The sequence below is a fragment of the Echiichthys vipera genome (genome assembly GCF_963691815.1).
Source record: "Echiichthys vipera genome assembly, chromosome: 15".
Taxonomy (NCBI): Eukaryota; Metazoa; Chordata; class Actinopteri; order Perciformes; family Trachinidae; genus Echiichthys; species Echiichthys vipera.
This window is the reverse complement of record NC_139840.1, coordinates 5,423,641-5,439,830: the sequence shown is the minus strand read 5'-3', so window position 1 is coordinate 5,439,830 and position 16,190 is coordinate 5,423,641. Positions and strand designations below refer to the sequence as shown.

General features: G+C 43.4%; 1 protein-coding gene across 1 annotated transcript in view; it reads right to left on the bottom strand.

Annotated features, from left to right (window-relative positions):
* Positions 1-9,377, bottom strand: part of LOC310958054 (integrin beta-1-like) — a 28,071-nt gene extending 18,694 nt beyond the window's left edge. Inside the window, exon 1 of the mRNA XM_083928852.1 lies at positions 9,137-9,377. The gene's annotated coding sequence lies outside the window, so the exon portion shown is untranslated. The remainder of the gene's footprint in view (positions 1-9,136) is intronic.
* Positions 9,378-16,190: the final 6,813 nt, after the last annotated feature.

Here is a 16,190-nt window from a genome sequence, read left to right as displayed (position 1 = left end):
TCTCCCCCCGCTTGCCAGCCCGTTTGTACTCACACTGCCTGGGCCTCACGCAAAAGCTTCTTGATGCCTATACGTCATCACGCCGTAACACGTCACACGCATTGATGACGTCATCGCAATGCATTGCTTTGTTTACAAATCTTTCCATAGACCTCTGAGTTTTTGTGCGTCTTGTCGACGGTTTTTGAATATTTTCATCGACCAAATCTGCAGTAAACACTCCACCTCCGCATCACACCAACGTGAACCTTTCACCGCCATTGTTGTTGTTGTTAAATGTCCGTGCATGGTCCGTCCTTCTATTTTTTTGTCCGAACAGGCGCACATACTGCTACCGCCGTAGGGCTCGTGCTCGTACACGTGCGCACGCTCGTGCTCGAACATGTGCAAACGGCTCTGCTAAAGCCCACGTCTTTCAAGCGGGCTGTGGACAGCTCGCTGTCTGCAGTTATGCGCGGAACGGGTGCACTCACACTGCTTAAACGTACTAGGCTTTAGTTGAAAAAACGGTTTTGGCCCGGGACAGAAGGACAGTGTGATTGCGCCCTAGGTTACCAACTGGCGTGACCACCGGCAGCATCCGCCGAAGTCCTGTGTGAGGCGCTCGCCACCCAGAATAAGAAGATTTAACAGTGCAATTAGAAATAATAAAAAGTCCAAGAACTAACTGGGAAAATGTATATTGCAGTTCGCCTTTATTAATAGCCTACATTAACCAAACATTTTTTTTTATAGAAAATGTGCTATATCATGATATCGTTATCAGGGTATGAAATGACCTACTGCATATTGTGAAAGGAGATTTTGTTCATATCGCCCAGCCCTATTTTAATGGAGTCAAAGGTTTGATGTGATCACGATGGCTCGGGTCGGTCTGAGAAGGTGAAGACATTTCAAATCAGAAGTACACACTAGACAACATCTGGTGAGTGGAATGATGATGATCTTCCGTTTTCTTTTTTTTTCAGGACTCAAATCAGTCTGGTGTTGACAGCCTTTTCCCCAGTCGGAAAAAAGAAAACAGCCATGCCAATCAGAGCTTTGCAGTCTTGACTGAGACGAGGTATCGCAACTTCATCTTCCTGCATCACAGCCAGGAAATAAGCGACAGAAAAGCTGCCACAAAAATGACGACAAGCGTGGATGAAACGTACAAAGCTGGCTGTTCTAAGTACTAACCAACTTGTAATCAATCTGCTCCTGGCAAACAGGCAACCACAGCTTCAGTGACGACTGAAAATGACAATAGCAGGATAGATATGTCACTCAAGTCGCTACTGAATGATTAGGGCAAAATAACAACCCGCCCTTTACGAATTCCACCAAAGTCACTGGTTATGTATGGTTAAGACATCGTGACTTTTTGCAGAAGAGTGGGAGTAAACATGTCAAAAATCAAAAAGCAAGGAGAGACTCAATCAAGCGTGTTCTCTTTTTACTTCTGTCCGAATGTGTAAACACCACCTGCTTGCTAAAAACCAATACAAAACAGACCTCAACCCAAGCAGTGGGGGTCATTCACAAACCTAGACAAATGTTTTATGAAGAATTGATTGCAGCTGCTGCAGAGAAGAACCAGCTGAAACTCAATCTGCCGTTGTGCTTTCTTGTTATGGTCCACTGCCTGACATCAGCCTCAGACGGGTCAGAGGCGTTTTGATTCAATCTGCAGTCTGAAAGTACGTCTCAGGGACCAGAGCCACACTCTCGCTTTTGTGTAAACTGACAGAGAGCATTCCTCTGCTCACACACGCTCAGCGGCCACTTTATTAGGCAGAACCGGTGCTTAAGGGCGTGATCACACTGTCCTCCCGGACCGAGACCCGGACTTTAGGGTACTTGTCCCCCCTCCCTCTCCCCCCCGCGCCCCAGCCCCGTTTGTACTCACACTACCAGGGCCTCGGCCAATACTTCTTGCTGTCCATACGCCTTCAAGCCGTAACACGTCACACGCATTGATCGCGTGTGTGTGGCTTTGTTTACAAATCTTTCCATAGACCTCGGAGTTTTTGTGCGTCTTGTCGACTGTTTTTGAATATTTTCATCCGACCAAATCTGCAGTAAACACAACGTGAACCTTTCACCACCATTGTTGTTGTTGTTAAATGTCTGCGCATGGTCCGTCCTTCTATTTACATGTCCGAACAGGCGGACATAACGCTACTGCCGTAGGGCTCGTGCTCGTGCGCGTACACGTGCGCACGCTCGTGCTCGTACATGTGCAAACGGCTCCGCTAAAGCCCACCTATTTCAAGCGGGCCGTGGAGGGCCAGCTGGCCCCAGTTGAGCGCGGAGCGGGTGCGCTCACACTACTTAAAGGTACTAGACTTTAGCTGAAAAACCGGTTTTGGCCGCGGCCAAAAGGATAGTGTGAGCACGCTGTAATAAAGTGCCAGTGTGGTCTTCTGCTGCTGTTGTCTCTCTGACAGAAAGTAGGTGGTGTTGTGTGTTCACAGATGCTCTCCTGCATTCCTCTGTTGGCACCAGTGGACATTTGAGTTCCTGTTGCCTCTTTATCAGCTCCAACCAGTCTGCCCATTCTCCTCTGACCACTGGCTAAAACAAGGCATTTGCGCCCACAGAACTGCCGCTGACTGGATCTTTTCTCTTTTTGGGACCATGCTCTGTAAAAACCCTAGAGATGGTTGTGAGTTAAAATCCCAGTAGATCAGCAGTTTCTGAAATACTCAGACCAGCCCGTGTGGCACCAACAACCACGCCACGTTCAAAGTCACTTCAATCACCTTTCTTCCCCCGTTCTGATGCTGCTTTGACCTGCAGCACATCCTCTTCACCATGTCTACATGCCTAAATCTAAATGCATGTGGTTGCTGCCATGCAATTGGCTGGTTAGAAAGTTGCGTTAACGAGCAGTTGGACAGGTGCACCTAATAAAGTGGCCGGTGAGTGTATGTGTGGCAAATATTCGACTCCCCATGTGACATCTCCACCGACTTGAAAGCTGCCTTTCAGTTTCTTTGGTGAAGGACAGAGACGGCACTGAGGTCACATCCACACTTCTAGGTTTACATTGTAAAACAGCGCTTCAGAACAAAAACGATTTACGTCCACACAAGCGTTTTAGCTCCATGTCAGAGATAATTCCCGTCCATGTTACCACCTGAAAACGCGTTTCACATTATTCGTGTACACTAGGCATACGCTTGCTGGTGTAAACAGGAAGCAGATTGGCTTACGTAACTCTGCAGTCAAAATCATAGATGTATAGGTTGAAAATGCTTTGGAGGAAGAAGAGCAATAGTGAGAAGTAAGAGCAGCAGGCTGAAGTTCGTTTCACCAGCTGGACATACTGTAAGTTTCCCCCAACAGAGTGCATGAGTGTGATCAAAACAGAGGTATCGGTCAGCATTCACCAACTCTATTTACCAATTTCCGCAGGGAAACCCTAGTATCGCGTTTTCCTGAGAGGTGTTTCTAATAATTTCATAATTATCACCGAGGGTAAAAGGGAGAAAACGCTCCTTCCTTGAGCCCACTTCGTGACCCGTTGTGTGCGAGGCCATGTTTGAAGAAAAAGGAATGTTCTTTCACATGAAACAGATCTTGGGAAGAATTGGGAAGTCAGGGTCAGCGTCAGTCACACTTACAAACAGGACTTGGCTTTGACTATGACTGTACAGACATGTGTCACCACCGCGTCTTTGTTTACCCCTTCCTCTGTTCCTTGATGGTGGTGCAGTGCCTCCATGATTTATTAACCACAGACACAAACTATGCCAAGTCGGGGGCAGGAGACTTCCTCTTGATAGGGCCACTCACTGATATCCTGAAAAATTGCACTAATAGCTTTACTAGGTGTTTGTCAGTTAAAGTGAGCCTAATACAGCCACTGGTGGTCTGTGAGCCAATACGTAGCAAAGGTGTGACTGTTGTTTAAAAGATGTACTGTTGTCACAAACATTTTTGGCTGGGTCAGGTTTCTTCATAGAAACTTTATGACGACAAGTGTGAAACATACAAAAGCTACAAAAACAAAAAAATCTTTCACATGTGACTTGACTGCCCCTCCCCCGACCGTCCACCTCTGACAAACACATTGAGTGTTTCCGGCTGAATATGTTTTGCTGATGCGTGTCTTGAAAATAAAATGATAAAAGAGATGTCAAAACAAATGTTGTCTGGTACCTGGTTTTGTGTTGAAATGGAGATTAAAATTCACCAGTCACCAACAGGCAAGTCTCACAATGCACTCCATTCTTGAGTGATCATTTTATGTGACATAATGTTGGTACAAGTAACAAGATATTAGCCAAATTAATGAACACCAATTCTGAGAACAATTAGCCCAAGCAAGAAGTGCGTAAACACAAACAGCTAATACACATGTATTCCTCTCTGTGCATGCATCAAACAAAATGAAGTGGAAGTAACTGCAAAAGCTACCACAAGTCTAGCTGGTGCCTCGGTGCTTCCTTGTTTCAAGCGATTAGAGGTTAACCACACTGCACATCGCTAACCCTGATGGTTGCCTCACTGTTTTCTCATGTAAACAGAGAACTGCACTGCAAATGGCGTTCACTACTAATACTATAGTTAGTACATGCAAAGATGCATTTGTATTAGACTGCACTTCTCATCAATTAATCTGCAGATTTACTTGATCCATTGTTTGGCGTATAAAATGTCAGACAACAATGATAATATATTTCTCGCCTGTGGAAGTCTTCAAATTGCTTTTTTTGTGCAACCAAAAGTCCAAGACAGATATACGTTATTTTCCTACTGACACATAAGACAAAGAACAGTAGAAATGACCAAAAAAGAAATGACCTAACGATTAATTAAAACCCATCCACCTAACTACATAACTATGATATATGTAGACATAGTAGGCTAATCATCAAATGATTTCTAGCTATTCAATGACCTGGACAGTCAAAAATGTAACTAAATTGTGTCTAATTTGTGATCACCGCACGCTACTGTTTCTACTGGTATTTTAACACCATCTTTAAGTAGTGGTTCTAGAAATTGGCTTTTTTGAAACTAGACAGCTCCATGTTTGGCTTTGTTAACTATCCTTTCCTCACCGTTAATCCTTACATAGCCAAAACTAGGTAATGCATATCTCACCTCACAACCTAAATCCACACTTGCATATCTAGTTTTAGGTATCTGAAGGCTATATAAACTCAATTTTGTGTGCTACATAATGCATCCGATGTAATCAAATGATGAATGCTGTGCTAAAGTGCCAAAAACTTCTGTGACATACAGGAAAAGGGGAAGGTTGTGTTCAACACAAGACAGCATTGTTCACACTGGGTGGGTCATTTGGTGGTCCACAAACTGAACCCATCCCCCTCGGCTCTGTTTGCCACCCTGTCAGCCGGCCGGCCCCCACCTGCTGCCGAAAGTCACAGTCCACTCTCAGTCCATTAGGTCCCCAAACAACTCAGCATGACTGCATCCATTTCCTTAATTAAACCCCCCCCCAGGAACCACTGTTCTCCCTCACAGGCTGTCGAAGGATCAGGAAGAACACCACGCTGCTGGGTGCAAACACAGCATGTTTGAAGGAAACCCAACCTATATCCAGGAGAGGAATACCTCCTCTATCGAGCTAACATCTGCCATGATGCTTGATACGGAGCTTTAAAAGTGCTGTCAAAATAAATGAGTGTAACCAGCTGCAGTGAGGTCAGTTTCTTTATCTTTGTTTTTGAGACAAAGCATAAGAAAATGATGCAATTTGACCATCTGAGATCAGGCTGACTTAAAAAAAAAGGATTGAAATGATCATTGCAAATGTGTATTGTCCTTTTCCAAATAATGCATGTTTGGCTGGTGACGTATTTGTTGCTAATATCAATATCTTTACTATCAAAGATACCAAGCTTGTAAAAAAAATATTCCTTTTCTTACTCAGACCTAATGGAAACATTTAACAGAGGCAAAGGGGCTGCAAAATACTATTTGCGTTTTGTTGGTTATTAGATCATCAATAGATCATCATCGTCCCCAAAAAAAGAAAAGGAACATAATAAAAACAACTTAGTGTACCTTTTAAATTCTCATACATGCACTCAGCAGGGTTTTGTCTGTCATTTGGAGGAGATCCCGATCTACCAACCCTCCTCCGAGAGATGAGATAACACATTCCACCTTAACTGGCTCCATACTATGTCGTGGAAAAAAACACTACGTCACTGAAATATGGGATATGCTTTTTCCATTCCTTTCTAAGCTGAACCCAGAGCTACCGAGGTCAGTTTAATGTCGAGTGAGTACGATGACACTTTTCACCCTGAGAAACTCTCTGAAATCCCTACGGTCCAGTTTTAAAATGCTGTTTCCTCCCCAAGCTTTTGTTGACATTAGTCTCTTGTAGTTTGCCTCCCTTTTTCTACTTGTAGAGCTGCAGCAATTACTGTCATCATCGATTAATATGAGAGTTTCAGGAAAAAGCTGATCCGACTTTGAACGTCTTATTTACCTTTCTTGTTCAAAAAGTCAAGATGTAAAACACAGAAAAGCAGCAAACCCTCACATTATGAGAGGCTGAAAATAGACAGTTTGACAGATTGTTTTAGCACTTATTTGTCTCTCCTTTTTACGACTATTGTCTTGTACTCTGGTCTCAAGTGATCTAATTTTGACCAAAACTGATCATTTATTCCCTATATTTAACTACTTGGCTGTGCTCTTCAGGTAAGTTCCCCATTATGAGCAATATTCTGTATTTCAAAAGAAAGACCTAACATATATCTGTGAATCTTTTTTTTTAAAGATTATTTTTGTGGCAGTTTTCCAAGCCTTTATTATAGAGGACAGACAGGAAGTGGGGTGAGAGAGGGAGGGGGGGAGACGTGCAGCAAGGGGGCAACAGGTAGGAGTCCAACCCGCGGCCTCGAGGACCTACAGCCTCTCTCAGCCAAGGGCCACCACCTGTCTGTCAATCTTGGGTTTCATTTCTGCATCATCTCAAGATGTTAGACTTTTTATACGTCTCTAGAGGACTCCCAACATTTTACCACTGACGGCTCGGAGCCATGAAAGGTAGTGTGTAGTGTTATCTACAAACATACCCCTCCTGCATGATTCGTCTTGCCGTCACTGGAAGTCCAGAACACCCATGACTCATATCTGACAAGTCGGGGTAAAGGCCTGAAGATGAGTAATGCTGAGTGACCCTTCAAACTGCCCCGGACACTCCTAGGTCCTGGCCGAGCACCGCTCACTGTTTAAACTTCACAACAATGTAACTAAGGGAAGTGAGTCAGTGATCTGCGGGAGGCCGGCTCTAGTCCGCAGACATGTCTCCCCTCATGTCTACAATTAGCAGGCCTGGTGTATACGGTCTGCAACCATGTGATTTAAACGTGCTGCACGAGATCTAAGATATGTTTTCTCACCTCCGTAAATGCTGTTGCTATGTCATTATGCTACTGTCTATAAGCGAGGACAGGCTAGCAATTAACCCGCTGCATTTTATTCCCGTGTCACTAAATAAGGCCTGGGTAAACACAGATTACTAGTTCAACACAGCCTCTCCCTGAACAGTAACAGGGGAGAGAAAAAAAAGCCCTCAGGATACAGTTTCTTACAGGAAGTGAAGCGGCAGGCAAGACCAATCTCGTCCAGTTTACATACTGCACAGTCAACAGTCCTGAATCAGAGCTGTGGGCAAGGCTGAACAAGAGACTCGAGACTCTGGCAAACCAATCTACCCTTCTGTAAGACGTCTCGTCTGTGTTACGGTCTCCTCACCCACAGTTTACACGGTCCAGCTGTGGTTTGTGTCGGGATAATCTTTACAACTCATTTTCATTTAAATGAAAAGGGGGGGGGGGGGTTGTTCCCGTTATCCTCTTTACGTATGCTTCGCCCCTAAGGTATGATTCTTCTGAGGCAACGCCGGTGCTGGTTTTCAACATGTACAAACACAAATGTTAAAGACATCTGCAGTGGTTTGTTTTTTTTTTTAACAAATTGAGACAGACAGACCAAAGTGCTTTAACAGCATCCCTAAAGAAAACCTGGTTTTGAAATACATCTCATCTACATCCACTTATCCGGTTTTGAAATACAGTTTTCACTTTTTCTTCATTGTTTCAGACAATTACAAGACTACACCAAGTCCTCATAAAGAAGAAGAAGAAGAATAACTTTATCCCGCAATGGGAAATGTAATTTTTTTCACTCTTATTATTAATCATGTAACACACACAGGCCCGAAACACACACATGCACATGCACAGACAGGACCTATACATGCAATTAAGGAGAGATGTTAGAGCGAGGGGGCTGCCAGTGACCAGCGCCCTGAGCAGTTGGGGGTTTGGTGCCTTGCTCAACAGCACCTCGGCAGTGCCCAGGAGATGAACTGGCGCCTCTCCAGCCACCAGTCCACACTCCACACATGGTCCACACAGGGACTTGAACCAGCGACCCTACAGTTCCCAGTCAAGTCACCTATGGACCTTAAATTGAATTAAAGTGCCCTATTGCTACAGGAGCAGGACCCCCAAGAAATCCACTAGCCTACAGGAAGGTCCTTACAAAACTTTTTTTTTTATAATGAAGCACTTTGATGAGTAGATAAAGAAGATAAACCACAACATTAGGGTACATCTCTCCTTAGGGGACTTCAACAAAACAGGATCCACTGCAGCAAACACGACAACAATACAATCAGTCTAGTTTTGGGGGCAGAAAAGTCACAACAGAGCCACAAACACACATGTAAGTTAAGTTTTAAGCACCACGTAAGATTTGTAAAAAGCCCCTGTGGCAGTCTTGACACCAGGATGGAGTAATATGGGTGTTAATCGTGATCCAGGACCGATCTCCTCACACTTTAAACACCCACACTGCCCTCCTTGGTCTCCCAATGCGGCTTAATGGCCTACTTTCTGTACAGAGCCCAAATGAGGAGTAACTTAGGGACAGAGTCGAGGTGTGGGTGGAAATACGCCAACATTTAACACGGCATGTTGTTGAAACCCGTCCTGTATGAGAACAATGTATTAATACAAGTCTATCCCGACGGTAGTTTGGGTGAATCCCCACCCAAAGTTTGCCCCAGCATTCCTCGCTTCTCCCCTTTGGTCGCTTTCGGTGTTTTCGGTTAACGGTTAAACGGGAGCGAGCACGTTAAAACAACAGCACTTACCTTTCGTTAATGCTGTAGTGGTGTTTCCGCCGGTTTACAGTAACATTAGCCCGGAAAACGCTGTCCTCCTTAAACAAATAGAGACGGTGACCGAGGCGAGGACTAGCTCCAACTGTTATAAGGGTCCGCTTTGTTTTAGCTAATAAACCGCGCCGCTCCGCTCCGCCCAGCGCGTCACGTCCCCGCTCCCGGCACGTTAACGGCTCCCTAACGGTCGCTAATGTGGGTTCATGGAAACGCAGCTTAGATGAGGGGCGGTGGGTCCCCGGTTAGCCCGAACAACTTATAGCCGCGGCTGAGACGCTGCTGCTGCGGCTGCTGGGTCGTTTTTTAATGCCCCAGTTCCACAAACCGTCTCCTTCTTTAGACCCCGCCCACACAGGAAGAGCAGCGGCACGTACGGGGCGAAGGAACGAACACACCGGAGGACGGAGGACGGTGAACCCGTCCTCACCTCAGAGCGCGCCCCAGATGTGGATACGGGGAAAGGGGACACGCGCACACACTGCACGCGCATACACAAAGTCACAATTATTTTTAATAACTTTTTAAGAAATTCAGTTTTTAATTTTAAAAAATCTGATACATTTGCATTTCAACAGTGGTGGAAGTTTGAAGTATGTTGTTTTGTTTTTTCTAATATATGTTGTCTGTTTAATATTTGTTGTTTGTATATCTGGAGTTTTAAACAAAAATAATGTATTAATATAACATTTAAAATGTATTAATAATAAGATTATATATATATATATGTGTGTGTATATATATATATATGTGTGTGTGTATATATATGTGTGTGTGTATATATATACATATATATATGTGTGTGTGTGTGTATATATATATATATGTGTGTATATATATATGTGTGTGTGTATATATATACATATATATATGTGTGTGTGTGTGTGTATATATATTTATATATACATATATATGTGTGTGTGTCTGTATATATATATATGTATATATATACACACACACACATATATATATATATACAAACACACACATATATATATACACACACACACATATATATATACACACACACACACATATATATATACACACACACACACATATATATATATATATATACATATACATATGTTTATCACAAACATTCAACATCAACACATCCGTGGAGATGCTTTTTATAGGATTGGGACGGTGTAATTAAATGTTAATCTAATGCAATTTTATTAAAAAACCAAAAGGAGAATCATAAAACGGTAGATGGGAAACAATCCATTAATACATTTGATGTAGTAACATTAGCAAAACTAATTTTTATCAACCTCTGTTGCTCCAAACTAGAAATACACGTTGAAAAGCACTTTCACACAGTGAAGCAGTGAGGAAACCAGGAGCTGATGACCAGCTTCACACACGCAGCCTCTAAACTGTGCATATGTGTGTAAATGAGTGTGTAACAGCTGATGCTGCCAGCTGGCCAAATGACACATGTAGTCACCATCTCCATTTCTTTACATCAGCACGCAATCATCCTGCCACATATCTCCGATCGCTCGGGGGGAGTGTGCTGAGTGATCTTTTTCAGTATCGGTTTCACACACTTTTAGCTGGGACAGAGGGAAATACTCAGGAGTGGGATGGGCTTTTTGCTCTTTTACTTTCCCCTTGAAGATATTCTGCACCAGTCTGAGGACACAGACACATCGGCCCACATCTTCCAACTAATGTACTCTAATCACATCTCGTGCCAGTCATATCCAGATAAGGGGCAACAATGAGCTGCAGGCTTGTAATAGCTACTGTACTATTACTATTTGTTTTAATTTTGTTGAATACAAATGTTTTTTGAATATGTGCGATGTACACTTGAGCGCAGTCCTCTCTACAAGACATGTAGACCCCCGTGCATGGACCCCTTTGAGGCGCTTATCGTTTCAGCTGACAGTGTGCTTTAATGGTGGAAATTCAACAAAACTGCAAATGATACAATCACCACAAACCAAGTGACAGAGAGAGTGAGAGTGAACAGTACCCGGTTGATAATGCAGCCTTGATGAAGCAAACAAACATATTTATGGTATAGTTCCTTTAATGTGTCGGTATGTCACTGGGCTACATTGTGTAACATTTTCAAAGTGTGAGGTGCCAGGGGGGGCTTTAGACTGTGTCAGGGAGGCACAGTGAGAGGAAGTGTCACAAACCAATGAATGCATATAGTGAGTGAATGAACATAGTCTGCAGTCATGTCTAACAGCAATAGTAAGCTCTCTTGGCTCAGTTGTTGGGTGTCTATAGGATCAAATAATCATGATCCCATAGCATCCGGGAAGTGAGCGAAACTAAGCAAGGGAACTACGGGAGGCGGCACGTTTTTCCTAGTTTTAAACACTTAGAAAACCCCTGTTGTAAAGGATCAGTAGGACAAGTAATAATAGCTTTACCTCAAGTATTACGTCATAACAGACAGACTCTATTACAGTATAATAGTCGTTGACGCTCGAAGGGTAACTGCACTGAAACTCTTCAGCACAGAAATGAGAAAGCAAACTAAGCACATCCTCAGACACTGAAACCATCAGCGTATGGGAAAGTGGTAGAGTGGCACCAAAATGGGCAGGAAACCTCACCTCAACCAAAGCCACACAACTGAAGTTCACATGGGATCAGACCGAGCCCGGGCTGGAGCCGGCAGAGCGCTGCAGATAAATGATATTCACCGATCTGAGGCGGACACTCTCATGAGAAGTGTCAAGCTTTTAGTTGGAGTCTCTGAAACCCACTGCCGTTCCACACGCATGGTTCAAGAGGCAATGCTGCCACTCTGTGGTGAAAGCAGGATGCAGCATGCAGACTGGGCCAGCGACCGACAGGAACATGCAGTAACTACTACACAGATTATATGAATGCGTCTTCACCATTCAAGAGCGTGTCTGAGGTTTTCTTTTCTCACAAGTTCGTGGATTTCAACCCTCTCTCTTTCTTCTTAGCGTAGTGAAGTATAAGTAAGTTGATCATGTAGTGAGTCAAACTTTGATGTACCCTCTAGACCAGGGATGTCAAAGTCAAACACATCAGAGGGCCAAAACACCAAATTAGCTACAAGTCGAGGGCAGGACTGGTTCAATGTTTATTAAAACCTTAAAATGATGCATTTAACCTGTTGAACCAAGACCTAACACAGTGTACCGTATTTTATTTAATAATTAAATGAGTAAAGCAAGATTTTTGTACGGCTGTATGGAGGGGTAGGGGGTGGGGCAAGGGTGTTGAACGTTGACATCTGCCCTGAATGCTGATGAATAATGAACTTGCGGTGCTGCAGTGAGTTTGCGGCTACCGTTGCATTGTGGGTAATGTAGTTTTGGTGCGTGAAAAACACCAGCAGGCGGCTGTGGCGTGCGGGCCGGTTCTAATCCTAATCAAATATCATCCCGGGGGCCGAGATCGTTCATTGGCGGCCCGGATCTGGCCCCCGGGCCTTGACTTTGACACCCATGCTCTAGACCATGGGTGTCAAAGTGATCCAGTAAAGGGCTGTAGTGGCTGCAGGTTTTCATTCCAACCAATCAAAAACACACCTGGTCCACCAGATCCAACTGTGTGAAGACAATTCAGGTGATTGAGTAAGTCGAGTCAGGTGTAGGACAGACACAGAAGAGCAGCCGTTACTTAAAACATTTATTTGATCCAATTCTTTGGAATGTAATAGTCAATGATCAGAGTCTGAGACAACAGAGACGAATGAGTCCGGGCGCTGACCAGAGAGTCAAAGTACAAACAATACTTTTAGTCACTTAAGGCCTCACTGCTTTTCCATGTTTTTTTTTTTTTACTTCCTTATTTCCTCTCTTGTTTTTTTTTCATCTGGATCTGAGACGGCAAAAGAATTACAGAAGCAGTATTTTAAAACAATCAAACATTTCTTCTCGTCATACAAAGAAAAAAACAAATCATAAAACGATGGCACGCAGTACATCAGTGACGGTACAAAAACAAGGTGATATTATACCAAGTAAATAAAAGTGTTACGCTTCAAAGAGACGCATATAAGCTTTTTCCAGAACGAAAAACATCCCAGTAAATTGTACTTTACTTCAGAATTAGAACATTGTCATCTGTTAAAAAGGAGCAACGATAACACTGTCCTCTCCCTCTCTCGCTCTCTCTCTCTCTTCATAAATCAACATCATAAACACAGATTCTTTTTTTCTTTTTAAATATATCAGTGCAACATTTGTTTTCACATCTAGTGCTGCAGCATCCTTTCTTGTTTGAAGGGGAAGGAGCTTTACCGGAACATTCTGACACACTGACAAAATGATTATCACTTTGATACCCATGATCTTGTCTTTTGCTGTAAACATATGTGGTTGATATTTTGAACCAGCAGTTCTCAAGAGCTAACGCACATCTCAACAGTCAGAGCACTTCATAGTTGGGTTGGAAATGTTGCGTACTGCAGCCGGACGGTGCTTTCATTAAACTGATCTATCATTTACAACGAAAGACTCATCTTTAAAGTGTAATTCAGGCACAAAATCATCCCGGGGTCTTTTTCGGCACTTACATACGTCAAATAAGCCATCAAGACTTTTTTTTTAATGTAACAACTATTAACGGAGAAATCCAGGAGAGTCGCTAACAGCCGGATGTGGCTAACACTGATTAGCTCGGGGCAGTACGGCGAAGGCATTTTAAGGTCTTTTTTACCTACTTATACTGGTCAAATTAACACTAAACCTCTGCAGTAGCATGAGAAGAGTCCCTACACAGAAAACAAAGCACCAATTACTATGAGAGGAGCTGGTACAGGGGCCAGTAGGTAAGTCTATAAAACTCTGGGTTCACTAGCTACATGGTTGGTGCTTTAGTTAATGTGTAGGGACTCTTCTCATGCCACTGCAGAGGTTTGCTGTTATTTTCAGCAGTATTAGTGGTCAAAAAAGACGTTTAAATGCCTTCACCTCACTGCCCCGAGCTAATCAGTGTTAGCGACGCCTGGCTGTTAGCGACTCTACCGTATTTTTCCGTAAATAGTTGTTACACGAAAAGAAACTGCTTCGATGGATTATTTGATGTTTGTAAGTGCCGAAAAAGACCATGGGGTGATTTTGCAGCGGAATTTCACTTTAAAGGACAGAATTGAGAATGAACGAACTGTGTCAGTTCACACGTTGAGCTCACACGATGCCACACAATGCTACATTAAAAATGGGCAGATTGAACTTCCACAGTGCAGCTCAACAGGAACCACACTGGGCCAAACGTGGTCGACCCAGCTGCCAGTGGCCACATGTCCAACTATCATACCTGCTTAACGGCTTTCTCAAATCTTTGTAAGTAAAGTCATCTGTCAGCACAAAACATTTCCGTCAGAATGATCCAGTTAGAGGTGGACATTCCTGGCTCGATCCTAACACCGGTAAAGTGCCATGAACAAGTATCACAACACATTTAGCTACGAAAGATAAAACACAACAAAGCAGTTTTATTATAAGGCTCGTCATTTTCACGGAAAAACACCTAGATTTAAAAAAAAAAAACACAAGGATCCGATCACTTTAAACTTAATCTCATCATGTGCCCTCACGGGTTCAAACGTCCGAACCGTAAGAGGACACTGACGGCTCACAGTTAAATGAGACTTTAGCGACAATGACGGTTAAAAAGAAATAAATGGGGATTAAATGTGAATGAAACTGCAGCAGAATCCCATAAAAGAAATCCAGAAAATGAAAATAACGAGCCTTATTCATTTTTTTACGAGGCATTTCCCGTCGGGTCTCCGCTCTGATTGGCTAGTAAACTCATCTTTGTTATGAAAGTGGGACTTAGTCGTGTGTGTGTGTGTTTGTGTTATTTCCAGGCCACTTCAGCTCCGGAGAAATGGACGTGTGAGGCAAGAGTTGGACGGTCTGATCAGCAGTTCATCACCAGCCTGTTGGGAGTCCTTAAACAACATTTAGGTCCTTCAAAAGGTTTCTCTCCTGACACTGACGGAGAGTACGTCGTCATGGCAACCGTGAAGTCTTAGCTTTTCATTCGGGGCGGCAAAAGATGCTGATGGAGCTCTTTCCGGTGGCTGGACACACTTGCGGTTAAATGTTCCACAGTCATTTTGTGTGCCAGTGAGAAACGTCGGCGGTGAAAATATGTCTGTTTCGATGATCCGTCCTTGGCGTTCTGTCATTGTCTTAGCGGTGCTGAGGTTGTCCGTTTTACCCTGTACAAAAACATTACTTCCCATGAGGCATTTCTGTGGCATCTATCTGTAATCTCCACTCTGTTACAAACCCTTCCCTTTCCCAGAGCACAAACAGAAACAGAACGACAAAAATCACAAACTGGCAACCAGATCACTTTTGTAAAAGACGCACAAACAACGGCGTTTGTGTCTCGGTCTGTTAAAACGGATATTTTCTGTACAGTTGAGAGATCAGGGTGCGTTTGATTCCAACATAGAAAGGATACTGCGGCACTGGTGTCTTTTTCTATAGAAAAAGGCGCTCAAATATATTAAAACCTATGTACAATATGTTGGATGTGTCATGTGCCATGAACATGAGGCATTCAGGGCTCCTACACGTTTTCCACTCTGAAACTCCATCGTTTTCCCGCTTAACTTTGATTTTTAACATTTCAGCGTGTCAGTACGACAAAGACTGTCTTCAGAACTACACCGACATGTGATATTTGACAGTACGCTTACATTTTACTTCCACCACGCGGTCCAAATCAGTTTGTCGTTGGAACACTTTTGTGTTTCCATCGTCCAAAGTCGTGGATGTACCAATAGAACCGCTCCATTCCTCCCGTTCTTTCATTCCCCTTCTTTTGAGGTACCGAGCACACTGATCCAAACTAAAAGATGGAGCTAAATCAGCAGCCTGTTGATTGGTGCAGACGTTCCTCTGCATTGGCGGAGAAGAGGAATACAGAGCAAGCAAGTCCGCCCACATTTAAGTAGTACTGATCTTGTGTCCATGTACATCTCCGTACGGGTTCTGAAGGTACTATACCCAAAAGGTTTGATGGAAATGTGGCTTTATACAACACATTTGTAGTCGTATAATCC